Raw genomic sequence first — 20,294 nt, 5'->3', positions numbered from 1 at the left:
TATAAAAGTTCATAAATATATATTTACTTTTTAAAAACAGCTTTATTGAGATACAATTCACATACTATACAATTCACCCATTTAAGTGCACGATTCAATAGGTTTTAATATATTCATAGAATTGCACAACCATCACCACAATCTAATTTCAGAACATTTTTTCACCCCTAAAAAGGAACTCCATACATATTAGCACTCACCCTTGATTCTTCTGTTCCTCCCAGCTTTAGCCAACTAATCATCTACTTTCTGTCTCTATGAAATTGCACCTTCTAGATATTTTATTTAGATGGAACTATATAATACATGGTCTTTTGTGACTGGCTTCCTTCACTCACATAATGCTTTCAAGGTTTAGCCACGTTGAAGCATGTATCGGTACTTTATTTCTTTTTATTTCCAAATAACATTCCATTGTGTGGATATACTGCATTTTATTTCTCCATTCATCAGTTGATGGACATTTAGTTGATTCCATTTTTCAGCTACTCTGAATAATGCTGCTATCAACATTGGTGGAAGGATTTTCATAAGGATATGTGTTTTCATTTCTCTTGGGTATATGCCTAGGATTGTCAAATGGCATACTTTTTTTTTTTTTTTTTTTTGAGATGGAGTTTCACTCTTGTTGCCCAGGCTGGAGTGCAATAGCATGATCTTGGCTCACCACAACTTCCGCCTCCCAGGTTCAAGCGATTCTCCTGCCTCAGCCTCCCAAGTAACTGGGATTACAGGCATGTGCCACCACGCCCAGCTAATTTTGTATTTTTAGTAGAGACAGGGTTTTTTCATGTTGGTCAGGCTGGTCTCGAACTCCCGACCTCAGGTGATCCACCCACCTTGGCCTCCCAAGGTGCTGGAATTACAGGCATGAACCACCATGCCTGGCTGGCATACTTATTTTTAAATGGTATATTTATATTATGAGGCTCTGTTCTAAGTATTTTGTATGGATAATCTCCTTTAATTATCACTATACTCTATGAGGTAGGTACTATTATGTATCCCTTCTTAAAAAGTGAAGAAATGGAGGCATCATTTGAGGGACATCAAGGGACTTGTCCAAGGAAACTCAGCTAAGACAACCAGGATTTGGACCCTGGCCTCTGGCCCTTCACTCTGCCACCAGCTTGCTCCCACATGGAGGTTTAAGTGAGAGAATGTCTGAAAGTGCTCCCAGCCTGACTGTAGTAGGTGCCCAAGAAAAGTTTGTTGGATGCTGGGAAAGGAACAGACATTTTGCATTTCGATGTCTGACTCACCATGTGGCTTTCGGGAATTTGTGTCCCTTTGAGCCTCAGTTAAATTTCTCCGATACCTAAAGCTTCAACATGGCATTTCCTAAGAGACAGGGCTGAGATGGGAGGTGGAATATCATGGAAAGAGCCCTGGATTCTAGCTCTGCCTCTCTCACTGGCTTGGAAGGGATAGTAATTTCCTTTCTCTGTCTCTGGGTTTCCCCAGCGTGCATTTAGAGACTGGAACAATTGATCCTAGGTTTCCTTCCAGCTCTCCCATCCTATATAAGTTCTATGTTCTTCCTCAGCAACCGGAGCCTCCTGGGGAGCTAAGCTGGGATGGGTGCCCAGGGCCTCAGGTCACTGCTGTGCTTGGCAACACTTCTCCCACCCAGTGTGCTCAAGGCCAGGTAGGGGCTGAGTGGGATGAAGACGGGGAGAGGGGAGAACCCACCCTAGGCCTCCCTTCTATTATAGAGCCCTTGGTGTGGGCTGAGGACTGTCTATTCTCTCAGGCAGAAGAGAGCCACCTCACCTACACATCCCCTCAGTCTTCCCCGGCTCCCCTTCTCTGGAGTCCTGCTCCCTCTGGAGTCACTGCAGCCGTCATTCCATTGATCTACCCAGCCGCCTTTGGAGGCTTGGCCTACCTAGATCCTGGTTTGGGATCATTTATGGGAAAGTGCTGGGCAGCCACTGGGTACCCAGCGTATGTTAGTTGACTTAAATAGGGATCAGTATTTGACCTAGTGGCTTCCCCTAGGTCATGATTCCCCAGTTCACTTTTCCACATCCTTGGTCAGCAAGAGCATTCATTGCATTCTGCAAACCCAACCTGGCAGCACCAAGCGAGGCACGTCTGCATCTTCCAACTGCAAGGCCACATCCTGTAAACTTTTCCTTGGCCCTCCATTTAGTCCATATTCCTTACTTCCTGGATCCCACCGGTCAGAGTGCCTCCTGCACCCCAGGTCCTGTGCCAAGCACATAACATACAGGATGGTGCATTTACCCCTCTGTGGTGGGAATTTGTAGTGTCTCTGCTTTATAGAAGAGGAAGCACATCCAGGACAGGGAAATAATGCCTCCAAGGCCACCAAGCCAGGAGATAACAGTGGAAGGATTTGAGCAAAGGCTGTCTGGTCCCAAAGCCTGCGTCACTTGACTGAAAGGAAAGATGGCATAAAGGGCTTTTAAGAGGGTGCCCAGACCCCAGGGAAATCAGGTGGAGCCTCCCTGGGCAGCTGGGCTCTGGATTCCTCCGGGGCAGCTCTGTGTCTCTGTGTCTTCTCTCTTCCCCTGCATGGAGAACAGTCGAGCCTGTTGGATAATGCCTGGGAACGCCCTCCTCTGGGCTTAGTCTTCTCATCGACAGAACAGGGTCTGACATTTCCAGCAGGACTGTGCTCCAAGCTTACCCAGGGATCCGGCGATGGCTATGCAGCCTTCCTTCCACTGGTTATAGAGTCAGTCTCTCCCAGGTTTGCTGTTCTTGCCTCTAGTGTGATGAGCCGGAGTCTCAGCCCCAGCTCTCCATCCCCCAATGCCTGCGTGTCTCACTATTTTTAAGCTCCGTGGGCTTAATGAGTTGCCTGCCCTGACACGTCTTCAACATTCACCTTTTTCTCTAACGAACCTCAGAGAGCTAGGTTGGGCTCATTTTTCCCTGACAGTCCCTCACCCCAGTCAGGAGGCCGGAACTGGGCTGTTTCCCTTCTGGGCCCAGACGTGGATTCCTCAGAACCCCCCAGCAGTGTGCCCCACAGATTACCTAGTGGTGGCAACACTGCAGATTCCAGACCCTCGGGAGCTGGCCCCTTTTCAGGTGCCGCCTTCTATCTTGTTTCTCCCCTTTTTTTTTTTTTTTTTTTTTTGAGACGGAGTCTCGTTCTGTTGCCCAGGCTAGAGTGCAGTGGCCGGATCTCAGCTCACTGCAAGCTCCGCCTCCCGGGTTTACGCCATTCTCCTGCCTCAGCCTCCCGAGTAGCTGGGACTACAGGTGCCCACCACCTCGCCCGGCTAGCTTTTTGTATTTTTTAGTAGAGACAGGGTTTCACCGGGTTAGCCAGGATGGTCTTGATCTTCTGACCTCGTGATCCGCTCGTCTCGGCCTCCCAAAGTGCTAGGATTACAGGCTTGAGCCACCGCGTCTGGCCTTGTTTCTCCCCTCTTATCCCACCTCAGCCCCTTCCTGCAGAGTGGTGATGTCATAAAGGAAACTCTTATGGTCCCCACATAATTGGCAGCTACTTCTCCTTGAGGACAAACTGCCTGGCAAACCAGCAGGGCCTGGCGAATGAGGCCATTCGGCAGCAAGGACTGGGATAGAGATGTCAGAGATTTATATGTATTTTTAGTAGAGACAGGGTTTCTTCTCAGGGTTGGAAGGAGGACCTCAAGTTTCATCTAGGCCAACGCTGTGTCCCCTTACCTGAGTCCTGTCTATAACATCCCTCCCAATAGTGTGCTAACCTCAGCTTAAATGCTCCCAATGATGGAGCACTCATTACCTCCTGGGACCACGAACCCATCAATGGGTGGTGCTGACTGTGCAAAAACCCTCCTTCAGTTTCAGCCTAAATCTATTTTCTCACATGAAGAGAGGAGACCCCAGCAGTGGGTTCATCCATCTTCTGCCTCCAGCCCTCACTGCTGCGAAGGAGCCACAAGTCACTCTTCATGAGGAACCATGCATGGTGTCTTGGGTGGGGGCAGAGGCATCGCTGATCCACAAAGATGTGGTGTGATTTTTTTCTTCTCAGGGGACTTTGCTTGGGGGAGGGGCCACTGGGAAGAGCTGAGAAGCTGCTAGAAAAAAACTGAAGTCGTTCCTGCTTCTCAAGTGCGAAGTCAGCCTGCAGCAGAACATCAGAAACCCTGATGCACGCTAGCTCCGTCTACAGGGACGGTTACATGCCGGCTCTCTCTGTTGCCAGCTCCAGGGAGTCAGGGTCTGATGGGAGCTACCCTGGGAATTCCATTTATAGTTACAGCTCCAAGCAGGGGTCATCCGCAGGGTGATGGGAACGCTGTGCGGTTCCAGAGAGCCACAGATGCTCACCTATGCCGGCTTTGGTAGGCAGGCAGCTCATTAAGCCTCTCTGAGGCTCAGGATTTTGCCAGCTTGGAAGAGCACTGGATTGGGAGGCAGGCTTCTTACTCTGTCACTTCGGACAAGTCCCTTCCTCTCTCTGACTGTCAGTTTCCTCAGCTGTGATATGTGCTATGTGTCGACCTTCAGAAATGGTGTGGGGCTGGGACCTGCAGCTGCCAAATGCCATGTGTGTGGGTGGAGGTGCTTTATTCTGGGCCGTGCTCTGCAGGACACAGTGTTTGTCACCAGTGGTCGTATGAAGGACAGTCCTCTGCCCACTTCCATTCCCCCTCTCCTCTGGCCCAGAGCAGGGAGGCCAGAGCCCTGTGTATTTTACTGCTAGGCAGGGCAACGGCCCCTTCTCAAATGTTTGTTGGGGCCCGTGGTGCGGAACGATGCTTCCGCTGCTGTGAGGGAAAACCTAGAGGCCTCTGGTGTCCTGGACCAGGGAGGCTTTCCTGCCCTAGGTCAGGCTCTGTGGAGAGGGTCCCAGATGATGGCGTCTCTGGAGCCAGGAGTGTGTTTGGCCGTGTCATCACCTTCCCAAGTCAGCTGTCAGGGTGGTGGCTGTGAGGAGTCCCATCATGGTCTGTGGTTGTCAGACACCCACCCAGGTGGACGTCTCTTGCCTGGAGACTGGACAGTCTCTTCCAAGCCCACCTCATCTCCTCCTAAACCTGGGCCGCCTGCTGCTCTTCCAGGAAGCCTTTCCTCAGTGGCTGCCTGGTTCTAGGTGCCTTTGCCCTGTGGTTCTCAGCAGAAGCGCCTGTGCATCATGGGAAAGCCGGTTGGCGACGGGATGCACGGCGCTCCATTAGGGTCTGTGTTCCCTCTCTCCATGGTGTCCTCCAGCACCTGGTCAAGCCAGAGTGTGTGGGAGCCAGGGGTCAGCCCCCGGCTCTTTCTGCTCTGCACATTCGTTTTTCTTTTGATGGAGTTATAACTTAAATTCAGCAAAGTGCACAACTTATGAGTATATGCACCTGTGTAATCACCAAAGAAATTCCCCAGAAGGATCCCTGTCCCCTCCCAGCCCCTGCCTGCCCCTCCAGTGTGACAGCTCTATCGCCATGGAGTCCTTTTCTGTTCTTCAGAGCTTTCCTCCCATTCCTGGTCATTCCCCAATCTCCCTGGCTTTCCTCTTTCTCTACAAATCCTCCAAATGCTGATATTTCTAGAAGCCCATCTCTGGATTTCTTCTTATGCCCACACTCTCCCCAGTGGATTATTATTTTGTGCTAGTGACTTCCGGCGTCACTTCTGAGCAATTCACCTGCCCGCCCAGCTGCCTGCTGGGTATGGCCGCTTGGCTGGCCCGCTGGCATGGCTAGGTCTCACCTAATGTCAAACTCCTGGGCTCCAGTGATTCTCCCACCTCAGCCTCCTGAGTAGCTGGGACTATAGGCATGCACCACCATGCCTGCTGAATTTTTAAATTTTTTGTAGAGATGGGGTTTCACTGTGCTGCCCAGGCTGGCCTCAACCTCCCAAAGTGCCGGGATTACAGGCGTAAGCCACCACACTAGGAGTAGGTTTTGGCTGGGACATCCTTGGGGAGTCTGGGCAACCTCACCTCTTCACATCCCAGTGTTGTCATCTACAGGATGGGAGTGGCAGCTAGAGGAAGAACAGCTAGACTCTGCTGACTTCTGAGAGGAGGATGCGGTCAGATACCCACAAATGAGAACTTGAAAACTTGAGCAACCAAAATAGAGACTCAGCAAGCCACGGTTGGAGAAGCTGTGGCTGCTGAGAGGCCTGAGTATTGGGGAAGGTGGGCTGGAGGAAGGGGAAAGGCTTGGCAGTGTCTGGACACAGGGGCAGGAAAGAAGCCAGGGATAGTGCAATGGCTCAGAAGAGAGGACTTGGCCTAGAGGTGGGTATCAAGAAGGCCATCTGGGCTGGAGCTAAAGGCATGGGTAGAAGGAGGACCATTTATTAAGAGAGACCTGAATTATCCCAGGAAAAAAAAAAAAAAGGGTGTTGGCTTAACCTGGTCCTTAATAGGAGGTTAGCAGAGAAGCTGCCCCACCACTTCACTGGAGCCATCCCTGTGTGCTTCTGATAGGCCCATGCCCAGCCCGGCTCAGGAACCGGCCGTGGACATAATGCCATACAGTGCTGCTAAGCCTCACAGCCCTGTGCGGCAGCTTCCATTATCATTCCCATTTTGCAGATGGAGTGCTGAGGCCCAGAAAGGTTAAGCAACCTGCTCAAGTTCCCATGGCTAAAAGTGGGAGAGGCAAGACTCCAATCCAGGTCAGTCTGCCCAGAGCCCAGGTGCTAATTCACCCCACTTGGCTGCACCTGGTGTTTCACTTGGCTCCTCTTCCTCAGCAGAGCTGTCTTCTAGGTTTGGATCCACATAGAATTCCAAGTTGAGACTTTCTAATTTGGAATTCTCCCCCTCATTGCTCCCCTCCTCCAGCTCATGGGTGCTTTGAGGTGATGGTTCATCCCTCCTGGCCCCTATCTCCCATGTCTGTCCCAGCCCCCGGTCAGGCAGGAGAGAGCTGGCTTCTTCGGAAGCCTAATTGTGCCCCCGGGACTTGCATGCTCCACTTTAGTTTCTGGAGACCATGAGCTGTCAGAGGTGTTGGTGATAATGGGCATCTCTGTCTGAAGAGTGATGGGCACATCTCTGTCCCTGGGGCCTGGCCAGCATCTGGAAGGAAGGATGGAGGCGCTCTTGGAAACGGGAGGACCAGACTGCACCTTCCTTGGCTGGCTCCCTGCCTGGGTGCTGGCTCCCAGCTCCCACTGAGAGCAGGCTGGGCTTCCCAGATGTCTCATGACCTCTCCCAGGTCCCGGTGTGGCCCAAAGCGAGCTACTCTGCTACCTGGGAGTACAGTTCTTTCCATCCTCTGGGGAAGGGTGCTGTGAGCGAACCACCTGTTTCATTCCCTCTGAGGCCCAGTTTCCTCAATTACAAAATGGGAATCACAGTCCCCACCTCACAGGGCGCGGATGAAATGAAATACGCTGCTGGCACGGAGTGGGCATGGTGGTCTCCCTCCCTGCCTCCGGCACCTACCTCTGAGCCCAGTGCCTTTGTGATCTTCCCGTTAGACCCACCTTCCCAGTGTACTTGAGGAGCTCACTGGGGCTCTTTGTTGGGAAGGAAAGAGCCCTGGGCTGGGTGCTAGGAAGTCAGGGTTCAAGTGTACCGTGAGGCCTTGGGCAAGCTGATCTCTGAGCCTTAGTTGTCTCCTCTGTCAAGGGGCGGAACCACATCTGCTGCACCTCCCAAAGGCCTGAGCTCTGTCATCTCCCCGTGAGCTGCTTCAGGATGGGGTTGGGTTTTATTCATCTTGTATTCCCAGCACTTAGCATGGAGCCTGCCACAGGATTTGGAGGAAAGGAAAGTGAAGATCAGATGAAAGAGTGGATTTTTAAGCAATTAAACAGGGCAGGGGTTATTTTCAAGGTTGAGTAAGGCAGACAATTCTTGGTCAGCCCCTCATTAACCAGGGAAGTGGTCTTCATGCCCTTCCTTTGCGCATTACTCTCTGGAGAACCTGAGCTGCATTGGACCTCCTTTCCCCGTGGGGAGCCACGGGCCTGCCTGCCTATAGTGGAGCCCCGCAAGGCAGTGCACCTGCCTGTTCACACACCCCCCATGACCACTCAGGCCCTCGGTGTCAGGGTCTGACCTAGACAGGGTGCGTTTTTCACCTTTGGGGTTTCTCTTCTCTCCTTTGGCAGGGAGCTTGGTGGGACGGAGGTTGCCAGAGTTGGGGGGCAGTGCCTGGTGAGATCCCCCGCCTCTTCTGTTACCTGCTGCCAGGCTCAGCAATCAAGCTGCTCCTCTGGGAGCTGGCAGGAAATGCAGTCATAAACAAGACATGTTCCACCTCACAGCCCTAGTGGTCCTCTGGGAGCTGAGCTGCTTATACAAGTACCTTTGACACCAGGCAGAAGTGACACAGTCTCTGCCAGAGGAACACACAGAGCCAGGGAAGAGAATTCTGGGCCTCAGGCTCCCCAGCCGCACAACCTCTGCAACAACCCTTGCCCTCCTAGGCTGGCTCAGAATCCCTGGCTTGGCGAGCACTGCAGCCCTCGTTATGGGGAACACAAGGTCTGTCCTTGAGTCCACGGTCAGCATGGACTCAGCCTAGCCCCACTGAGAGGAAAACCGAGGAAAGGAAATGAGTATTTATTTAGGGTGCACTTTGTGCCAGCACACGTGGTCTCTTCAATCCTCACAACATCCCTGTGAGACAGGCACTTGACCCTTGGTTTGTAGCTAAGAAATGATCCCAGGGAAATGAACTCATCTCCCAGGGCTGCAGAGCTGCTAAGTGTCAGGTTGGAAAGCAGCCCCAGCTGTTCTAAAGCCTGCATTCTCTCATGACCCCACCACCCTTTGTGCCACTCACCTTCAGAGGTAGAACTCTCCAAGCATCTCAGAACACTGGGTTTTAAAAGCTGAGAGCCTATCTAGGCTGCATGCAGTGGCTCAGGCCTGTAATCTCAGCCCTTTGGGAGGCTGAGGCAGGTGGATTGCTTGAGCCCAGGAGTTTGAGACCATCCTGGGCAACATAGTGAGACCCCTTCTCTACAAAAAATAGCCAGGCATGGTGGTGCCCCTATAGTCCCAGCTACTCATGGGGGTTGCGGCGGGATGATCCTTGAGCCTGGGAGGTGGAGGCTGCAGTGAGCTGTGATTGCACCCCTGCTCTCCAGCTTGGGCAACAGAGTGAGACCCTGTCTCAAAAACATAAAAATGAAAGCTGAGAGGCTATCTTGGGAGATGCAAAGCCACTTTCCAAAGGATGGAAAGAAGGGGAGAGAAACCAGGTCTCCTGATACTTCTTTCAGGTCCCAGACCTCGTGCCACCTTTGGAGACAGAGGGTCTGGCAAGAGATGCCGCTGCTGCAGAGGGAGGGTAGGGGCTGGTGACCCTGTGGTCTCTTCCAACCCCGAGGCTGTAAGATGACCTGCACCGTAGTCCACCCCCTCCCATTACCCACATACAGGGCCTGTAGCTATCACCTCAGCTTCCTGGACAAGTGGTGTGGCCCGAGACCCCCAGCCCTCCCTTCCCTGGGGCTTCTCACATTCCCACATATGGCAGTGTAACGCACCTGCACACAATGTTTGCTTGCATACATGTTCACAGTGCCAGTTCATGCATGTTTATACATTCAGAGATGGTGTTCATACATATACACAGCCTTTCTGGCATTCTCTGCCATGTCCCTGCACTGGCTGCTGTCACCCATCTCAGCTGGGCCTGAGATGGAAACAGGACCCCCTTCCCGGTGCTGCCAGCTAGCAGACGCCACGGTGCTGATGTCCTGCTCCATTACTGGGTTAATGGAGCCTCCTTCTGCCTCCAGCCTCCCACCGGTTGCCCACCTCCTCCTTTCCAGGGTGTGAGCATTGACTCGGGGCCTGTGAGGCAGTGAAGCCTGGCTGGGGTGCGGCTGTGTGCGGAGAGCGTGGGCCTGGCTTGGGTGGAGATGGGGCTGGAGGCAGGCGGCAGGCTCCTGGACGGACAGCAGGGGGCACCACTAGGTCTCCTCGCCGGGCCGTGGGGAGGAAGTGGGCTGGGGAGGAGGCGGTGGTCTCTCCAGCTACTTTCCTGCAGGTTGAGCTGGGGCACCTGCAACCCAGCCAGGGCTCCTCCTGCCCCTGCCCCTGCCCGCGCCCCTGCCCGCGTCCTCGTTCTCACACACTGGCAACGCCCCCTCCCCTTACACTCCCAGCCCATGCCACACACACACCCTACTACACACAACACATACCACACAGACACGCACCCTACTACATGCCACACACACCACACAGACACACACCACATACCCTACTACACGCCACACACAAACCACACACCCTACTACACACCATATACCCCATACGGACACCACACGCACAACCTACTACATGCCATACACACCACAGACACCACACTATACACACTATACACACATGCCACACACACTACACAGATACACATCACACACCACACACCCTACTACATGCCACACAGGCACACATCACACACATACCACACACACACCCTACTACACACCACACACACCCTAATACACACCAGACACCACACACACCGTGCTGCGTGCCATACACACCACACACACACCATACACACACCTCACACCCTACTACACGCCACACACACCAGACACACCACACACCCTACTACACACCCCACACACACCCTACTACATATCACACAGACACCACACATATACCCTACTACACACACCACACATACAACCTACTACACACCACACACACCCTAATACACACCAGACACACCATACAGACACACCACACACAACCTACTACATGCCACACACCCCGCAAAGACACACACCACACTACACACACACCACGCAGACACACCACACAGACACACCACACACCCTACTACATGCCACACACACCACACAGACACACATCACACACACCCTACTACCACACACACCCACTACACACCAGATACCACACACACGCTGTGCTACATGCCATACACACCCTATTACACATGACACATCACACAGACACACCACACACACCCTACTACACACCACACACACACCCTACTACACGCCACACACACCCTACTACACACCACACAGACACCACACATACACCCTACTACACACACCACACACATTGCACACACCCTAGTACACACCACACACACCAAACACACACCCTACTACACATCACACACACCATACACACACACCACACACACCACAAAGCACTACACACCACACACACGCTACTACACATCACACACCACACACACTGCTACACACCACACCCACCCTACAACACATCACACAGACACACACCACACACACCCTACTACACATCACACACACCACACACCCTATTACCCATCACACACACCATACACACACCACACACAGCACACACTACTACACACCACACACACACCCTACTACATACCACACACCACACAGACACACACACCACATACATCTCATACTCCCTACTACTCACCACACCCACACACCACACACACCCTATGACACACCACACACACACCACACACACACCCTACTACACACCCCACACACCACACACACTACTAAACACCACACACACCAGACACACACCACATACACACCACACATACCCTACTACACACCACACACACCACAGACACACACCACACACACCCTACTACACACTACACACGCCCCACAGACATACACCACAGACACACCCTACTACACACCACACATACCACACAGACACACACCACACATACACCCTACTACACGCCACATACACCACACACACACTACTAAGCACCACACACACCACACAGACACACACACCACATACGCTACTATACACCACATGGATACGTACCACATATACCCTATTATACGCCACACACACCACATGCACACTACTAAACACTACACACACCACACATACCCTACTACACACCACATACACCACGCACACACACCATCATACCCTACTGCACACCACACAGACATCGTGCTACATGCCATACACACCACACACACACCACACACACACGACACCACACACACACCCTACTACACATCCTACACACTACTAAACACCACACACCCCAGACACACACATCACATACACACTCTACCACACACCACACAGGTACACACCACACATACCCTACTACACACCACACACACCACACAGACATACACCACGCACACACCCTACTACACACCACATACACCACATGCACACACCACACATATACACCCCACTACACACTAGACACACCACACACACCCTACTACACATCACACACATACTACACACAACACACCACAACACATACACATATTACACACACCACAGACGTACTGACACACATCCCACACTAACTATACCCCCATACCACACATATGTAAACACCACACATATGCCACTACCCACCACTATCCACATACCCCGACACCCCACTAGACCCTCCACCCCAACCCACACCACCTCTACATCACACACACACCTCTCACATTATATACACACACCTCACTGTCCCCCACACCCTAGCCCCCACATTACACACTATACATGCAGCACACACATCCTACACACACACACCACCACATACACCCCTACCCACCACACACATGCACACACCACATATGCACACATCACACACACACCACCACACTCACGCACTCCTATTAAAAGGCTAGTTTGCTTTTGTGCCACACCTCTAACCCCGTCCCTTAGAGGGGCGGTGCTCGGCAGAGCTAGTGTGTTCAAACCTTGTAACATTTAGTCAGAAAGAAAATGCATCAATTTGTAATGGTATGTAACTGAAATTGAAGATGTGCATCTGGCATGAAGGATATCGGGACTGTGCTGGAAGGTGCTTTGTGTCTCACATGAGGCAGAGCTGCTCACACTGTGGCCGGAGGATCCATTGATTGTGCTGGTTCATCACTGCTAAGCCACAGAGAGCTCCCCTTTCCCCTGGTGAGCGCTCCCCCAGCTGGCAGTTGCCCACGTGCTCTGCAGAAAGCAGCGCCTCTCTTGGAAGCACGACCAGGGCAGACCCCCACGGTCCTACCTGTCTTCCCTCACACTCAGAGCATGTGCACAACAGACCTCCTGGGGCCCACGGGTGCAGCCCCCCCGGACACACTTTCCATATCCTACACCAGGCAGCCCCGGGCTTGCTGGTCCCCAAACCTCCATCTGTCTGCACTCAATCACTCATTCGGGGTCCCCCACCATTCCCAGCCTGCTCCCAAGCATCTTGACACCCAACCAGTGGAAGACCTTCTCCTCTGCCCCAGGACAGCTGCCTGTGGGTTTGGGAGATGTGGGGTGCTAGGGAGTGGGGAACCCTGGAGGCCCAAGATTCTGAGTCTCTGGAGAAGGAGGTGGGAAGGCAGCCTGTCTGGGGGCCAGAGGCAGCCCCCTGGGCTGGGAGCAGCTGGGGGCCCCCGCAGGCCTTCAGAGCTGGCCAGGCGGCTGGACTATGACTCAGCAACTCCTCCGCCTTGGCTAGAGTGCGCCTCGCTGCAGTGTTAACTCCCTCTCCAGGGAGCCCGGCTCCAGCTCCTCTCCCAGAGGGATCGCGGACTCCTCTGTCCTGTTTCACGTTGTGATCCTGGCCAGGGTGGCAGAGCAGAGGGTGTGCTGAGGGGCTTGGCCTGGCCAGGGCATCCCTCTGCCCCCTCACCACTGCTACCCCTGCACCCTACAAGAGTTAGCCAAGGATCAAATGGAGTCAGGGCTTGGCGGCGTGGCCTGAGGGGCGACAAAGGCCTGGATTCCAGGAATTGACAACTCAGGCAGTTCCACTACCATTTAGCGGTGTTGTTTGTGTGATGGAGGTAAGCCACCTCCCTTTGGGGCCTCGGTTTCTTTGTTTTTGAAAAGGGGCTGTGGACTGCGTTGTCTGTAAGAGTCCCTCAGCCCTCACAGGCTGGGTTTTATTAATATTTGCCTGTGATTTAAGGGTATCCGTGCCTGGAGTGTAGGTTCAGAGAGAAATAATCCGAGGCAGGTGTGAGATGCTGCAGGTTTACAGAGCCTTATTCAGGAGGCTTCACCTTTGATCATGGAAGCCGTCCTTAAGGCAGGCAGGGCAGGGATGCTTAACCCTCACTTACACACAGCCGCACAAGCACAGGGAGGCTAACAGGCCAGCCCAAGATTGGTGCAGGAAAGGCTCAATCCTCAGCCATTGGATTCTGAGGCGCCCATCAGGTGGCCTGGGATTGCTGATCTCAGCGTAGACGCGAGGGAAGGAAAATGAGTGTTGATGCAGCAGGAGAGATTGAAGTTAGACTCTAGAAGGACGTTCCAACTCTCAGGAACCCAGCAGTTGTTAGCTTCCCCAGGGCCAGTCAAGAACAGACTCTGCTTCTATGCGTGCGGAATGACAACCTTGCTCCAAAGTGGAGGTGTGCGTGGACTGACCAAGAAGGCTCATCAGGCCTCGGTACACAAGGAACTCAAAGAAATGGGTAATTTATTTTCAGAATGAGCTAGAAAATTAATTCATTAAAACTTTATCCTGAGCCTCCCAGGACCAAACGTTGGACTGAAGCATTGGTGCAAAACATAAAGACATACATTTCTCCTTAAGTATTGATCTTTTTAGCCTGCGAGCTTCGGTGAGAGGTGTCTTGCTGGTTAGCCTATTTCCATCTCATTACTTTGGCTTCTGCAAATACAATGCCAGGAAAGATTAAATACTGTAAGCTGTATCCAGTCAGCTCTCCATTATCTGTATTAACCGAGGCCAGTACTGAGTGGGATAATACACAGAAGTACCTAATCCCCAGATCATATTTAATTGGTTTGGGTTGGCAGTTGATGGTGAATGTGTGTGTGTGTACACGCGTGCACACACACACTTTTGGTGAGGGTGAGGATCGAACTTACCCATCTTTGATGTGGCATCGGGATCCCATTTTGGAGGCAGTCTCATTTGGGGGCACACGAAGGGATCCCAGAAGCCTGCTAGAGGAGACATCAGGGCTTCTGGTCTCCTGACTTTTTGTAGGGAAGAAGAGAGGCAAGGTGAGAGCCCAGGTATTCTCTGAGGGTGAGGGGGGCAGGTCCTGGTGGCATTCTCCCTGCAGCATGCCGCCCACCTGGAGCAGGTTGGGTGATTCCTGGGTGAGCTACACAAACCCACTTGTTTGTTCTCTCTTTTGGCTGGGTGCAGTGGCTCACGCCTGTAATCCCAGCACTTTGGGAGGTCAAGACAGCAAGATCGCATGAGGCCAGGAGTTCAAGACCAGCCTGGGCAACATAGTGGTACCCTGTCTCTACAAAAAATTTTAAAAACTAGCCAGGCATGGTGGCGCACGTGTGTGGTCCTAGCTCCTTGGGAGGCTGAGGTGGGAGGATTGCTTGGGCCCAGGAGTTTGAAGGCTGCAGTGAGCTATGATCACGCCCCTGTATTCCAGCCTGAGCAACAGAGTGAGACGCTGTCTCTAAAAAATAAAGTAAAATAAATTTAAAAATACACAAACCCCCCTCATTTGTTTTCTCCTTCGCAAGGCTGAGGATCCAGCTCCAGGGTTCTGAAGTACCAGAGGGTGGAAGAGACTGGCAGATTTTCGTGGGGTTCAAAATTTTAAAGATACAGAAAGATATCTAGTGAAATATTTTCTAGTTCCTCCTTTCCCAACTCCCCTCCCCAGAAGCAACTACAACTAATGTCATGAATTCCTTATGCACCTTTCCAGAGCTGTGCTGTGAATATAGAAGCATACAATCGTACATAGACTTCTCCCTCACCCTTTTACCCAGGTACCATGCTCACTCCCCTTCATGCCGATTCTTTCACTATCTCCCTTGGAGATCATTCCCTGTTCACCCACAGAGTGAAGCTGTAGGGCATCTGGGCCTTCTGTGATACTCCCACATGGGCTGACCATGGGCAGAATGAAGACCCTCGAAGCAGAACATCCCAGAATTACTGAGAGTGTGAGTGTGAGTGTGCGAGGTCGTCTCACCCCACCTTCCTCCTCCAGCCTAGCTCCCCTTCCCTCCTACTCAACTTGATTGTCAATCAAGTCTCCCTTTAGTTTAGGTACAAGAACTGCAGCTGAGCTCTGAGCACATCTGGGTGCTTGGAGTTAAGGGAAAAAGAGCCTTCAGACATGTTGTTTCTGCTTGTAATAAGAGGGCTCATAATGGAGGAAGAGATGGCAGCCCCTTCCCCCTGACTCCCCATCTCGGTGTATCCCTAGGCTCTGTTGAGAGCATTCTTGATACTCACCTGAAGTCCTGTTCTCTGCCCTGACAGCTCTCTACATGATAGAAAAAAAAGGATAAGATAAAGGATAAGCCAACCAGGTTGTCACCTGCTCCCCAACTCCTCTCCCACCCTAGGCCAAATGTGGCTGTTCTCCCTAGCAAAGGGGGCCAGAGGCAGTTAACTAGTACCCCGAGACCCCAGCGTGTTCTAGGGTCTGTGCAGGGACATGCATGCCAAGCATGGTTCCTCCTGGACCCATTGCTCCCAACCCTGGGGCCACTTGGAGAGGCCTGAGTGCTTGGGACTGACACCATCACAGGGGCCAAGTGGCCATCCTGGGCAGACAGGACAGCGGCCAGTGGACCGGGGGAGAAGGGAATTCCTGTGTGGATTCTGTTTAGTGGCCTTGCTTCTGGTCTACCCCTGTTTTTCCAGCATCATTTCCCACTATTGGAGACTCCCCCTTCCTGGGCTTTCCCTGAGGACTGGGCCCCCTACCTTGCTCCTGAGCAGGATACCTGGGCTCAGTCAAATTTAGACCGGGATCTTTACTCTGACCAACTGTGTGACCCTGGGCAGGTCACTTCCTACCTGTCTGGGCAGAGTTTGCCTTTGAAATGACGGTGGTAATCGTGCCCTCCCCCCAGGTGGGTTAGATGAGAACATCTCTGTGCTCACCAAACAGAGCTATGGTGATTGAACCTGTTGTTGCCACCAGTGTCTTCCTGCCCGCCCTGCCCTGATGCCCTCCAGGTGCACAGTGCCTTTGAGGCTTATTTTACTTCCAGCACCTGGGCTTGGACTTTGACCTCTCTGGCAAATCTTTCTTAATTACTTAGAACCTCATGTTTTCAAAGTGTGGTGCCCAGATCACCTGCATCAGAGGAAATGGGGTGCTTGTTACAATGCAGATCCCTGGGCACATTCCAGTCCACTGAGTTTTCTGAGTTAGGCTCTGGGGGACAGGGTGCAATGGCAGAGGGTCTGCATTTTAACAAACTCCCCAGGGGGTCTTGATGCAGGCCAAGCCTGAGCCACCCTTCCTCAGTCCCTGCCCTTGTATGTCTTCTCCCTTGATGGGGCCTCCCAGGCCCCTCCCTCTTCAGACCTTGACCTGTGGTCCGGCAGGCTGGGAGCAGGCATCTCTCCCCACCCCCAGCCTCCCACCCCCGGACAGCTGCAGCCTTCACCTAATGGCGCCATTTCATGCTTTCCTGCTTGGGTGATTCTGACCAGGCAGGAGTTCACTCTGTCCTGGGAGCCCTGGTACCCTGATCCATTTATCATCCTCAAGTCTTCCAGCTGGCTGCTCTCCCCAGGACTGCAGCTCCCAGGCATGCGGGAGCCGGGGCAGCTGTGAGTCTCTGAGGATTTGGCTCTCCCTCACACCGTTCTCGCTGCCATTCCTCCCTAGCCATGGGAGCTCTGCCTTCTAGAGTGGGGGAAATAGTCCTGGAGGCAGAGGAGGCTGCTGGGCTGTGGAAGGAAGCACTGGACTGGGGGTCCAGGAACTTAGATTCTTCCTCCACCAAATGCCTGTGCGACCTTGGACAACTGGCTTCACTTCTCTGGGCCTCCAGGAGTCTCAGGTGGCATGCGGGGTATGAACGGGCTCTTGCTGTTTTCCTGTTTTTTTTTTTTTTACTCCTCTGACTCTAGAAGGAACAGTAGAGCCAGGCGGTAAGGGTCACATCAGAAGGAGAGTCTGCCGAGGGAATCTTGGTCTCTCAGCTACTGGAGTGTCTTCCAGGGAAAATGGAAATGCAACCCAAGGGCAGCCTTGGAAAAATAAGCAGTGGTTCTCTACATGCTGGGCAGATTGTGGGCTGTGGGAAGGACATGTGGTCACTACCCATGCAACATTTCATTTAATCCCAGCCTCAATTCAAGGGTTTAGGAATAAAAGCTGCATTCCAATAGTTAAGAAGTCTGACACTCAGAGAGGTGAAAAAAACCACCTGAGGTGAAATGGCTCAGAAGGGGGTATGTCTGACTCTCTATGGTCCCAGGCCTACTGCAAGAGGAGAGGAAGGGTGAGCAGTTCCCAGAGCTGTGTGCAATGCCCCCACTTCCCATGCCAGCTTTGGGGTCTCACTGTACACGCACACACTCTCTCTCACACCAGGCCTTGGTTCCTTCCCAATCTATGCTTGGGTGTGTGTCCCTGGATATAGCCTGATGACAAATGAGTCTTAACATGGTTTGTGGAAGGACCCCTGGGCCCAGAGCCAGCCTATACTGCCGGGGTACCCTGGGAAGGCCACTTCCCCACAGAATTCAGTGTCTTCTGTGAAATGACATAATATGACCCAATCTTAAAGTCTGTCTTGCTTGATCATTTACAGACCCACATATTTATTGAATGGGCAGATTACTTGAGGTCAGGAGTTCGAGACCAGCTTGGCCAACATGGTGAAACCCCATCTCTATGAAACTAAAACAAATTAGTGGGCATGGTGGTGGGCACCTGTAATCCAGCTACTTGGGAGACTGAGGCAGGAGAGTCTCTTGAACCCAGGAGGCAGAGGTTGCAGTGAGCCAAGATCGTGCCACTGCACTCCAGCCTGGCAGACAGAGCGAGACTCGGTCTCAACAACAACAACAAATGAACAAAAAAAAAATGCATAAACGAGTGAGCATCCCAACAAAATTTTATTTACAAAAATTGGGTGTGGGACTGGATTTAGCACCTGGACCGCCGTTGGCCAATGCCTGCACTAGAGTGACAACAGTGAGCAAGACAAATGAGGTGGTTGCTTATACAGTCACAAGCTGCATGAGTACCATGGGGATGAGAATGGAGAGCCGGGAAAGCAGGTGGCTGGGGCCTTGATGCAGGGTAGGGGAGGAGGGAGCCATGGGTGTGGGGGAGGGAAGTGCTGTTTGAGCTGAGAAAGATGTGTAGACCGTATTAGTCTGATCTTGCACTGCTATAAAGAAACACCTAAGACTGGGCAATTTATAAAGAAAAGAGGTTTAACTGGCTCAAAGTTCCACAGGCTGTACAGGAAGCATGATGCTGGCATCTGCTTGACTTCTGGAGAGGCCTCAGGAAACTTACAATCATGGGAGAAGGTGAAGAGGGAGCCAGCTCTTCACATGGCCAGAGCAGGAAGAAGAGGCAGGGGAGCGGGGTTTGGGGGGCGCTACACACTTTTAAATGACCAGATCTCATGAGAACTCACTATCACTAGATCTGACCCTGTGATCCAATCACCTCTCACCAGGCCCCACCTCCAACATGAGGGATTACAATTTGACATGAGATTTGGGCAGGGACACAGATCCAAACTGTATCATAGGCTTTGGCTCCGTGAAGGGGGCACAGCATGTGCAAAGGCCCTGAGGAGGGTAATACAGTGTATTAGGGGAAACAAGGAGTGTGGGCTGGTGTTAGCAACCCAGGGAGGGAAAGCCGAGGTGCTGCTGGATGGAGAGCATGAGGGGCTGTAGGCCACGCTAGGGCTTTTGGCCTGTCTCCCTGGGATGGCTTTTCATTATGGCGACATGACTGGTTTTGCATTTTATGAAGATTGCCTTGGTGGCAAATACGGAACTGACTGGAGGTGAGCAAGAGGAGACCCAGGAGATTAGATGGCTATGTTGGGGGCCGATTGACCTGTGGGCCTGGAGCTCAGAAGTGGCTTGACTCTGACAGAAGAGGATGGCACTGATGCCAGGGTGCGGAAGGAACCACACAGGGAGACACCACAGCTGAGGAGGGAAGGACCTCAAGAGCAAGCCTGAGGCAACCGAAGGAGGAGTAGTCACAGTTATGACAACAGCAGGCAGTGGCCAGCTGGTGACCACAGCTCGGGGGTCCAGCTCAAGGAAAATGAAAATGTGCCCTGGGTTTAGTGACTTTGTGGTCCTCATCCATGATTTACAAACAGCTACTTCAGCAGAGGGATGGGGCAGAAGCCACAACGGAGGGGCTGATGAGTGAGGTGAACGTGAAGAAAGGGGGACCATGTGTGCGTGTATGTGTGCACACGTGTATATGTGTGTGCATATGTGTATGTGTGTGCAACTGTGTGTGGTCACAAAGGGAAAGGAAGAACAAGGTAGCAGGTGAGGCTCATTTTTGGTGGGTAATGTGATAAACTGGACTGATCCAGCCTCAGCCGAGGGAAGGGGGAATGTCAGGCACAAGAAACGGCAGGGATGAAAAGGACTTCCTGAGAAGTCAGAAGGGCTCCTGCGCAGGAGTGGGAACT

At 52.4% G+C, this 20,294-nt stretch overlaps 1 protein-coding gene across 3 annotated transcripts in view; it reads left to right on the top strand.

Annotated features, from left to right (window-relative positions):
- SYT2 (synaptotagmin 2) overlaps nt 1–20,294 on the top strand; it is a 125,613-nt gene that overhangs the window by 81,848 nt on the left and 23,471 nt on the right. The window contains exon 1 of one of the 3 annotated variants that reach the window (XM_017896488.1): nt 6,385–6,591. The exons of the other annotated variants lie outside the window; for them this stretch is intronic. The gene's annotated coding sequence lies outside the window, so the exon portion shown is untranslated. Of the gene's footprint in view, nt 1–6,384; nt 6,592–20,294 lie in introns of those variants that run through there. 3 annotated transcript variants of the gene reach the window in all.

This window comes from Rhinopithecus bieti, unplaced genomic scaffold, assembly GCF_001698545.2.
Source record: "Rhinopithecus bieti isolate Rb0 unplaced genomic scaffold, ASM169854v2 scaffold_24392, whole genome shotgun sequence".
In the NCBI taxonomy this organism is placed as follows: domain Eukaryota; kingdom Metazoa; phylum Chordata; class Mammalia; order Primates; family Cercopithecidae; genus Rhinopithecus; species Rhinopithecus bieti.
This window is presented reverse-complemented; position numbering and strand designations above follow the sequence as displayed.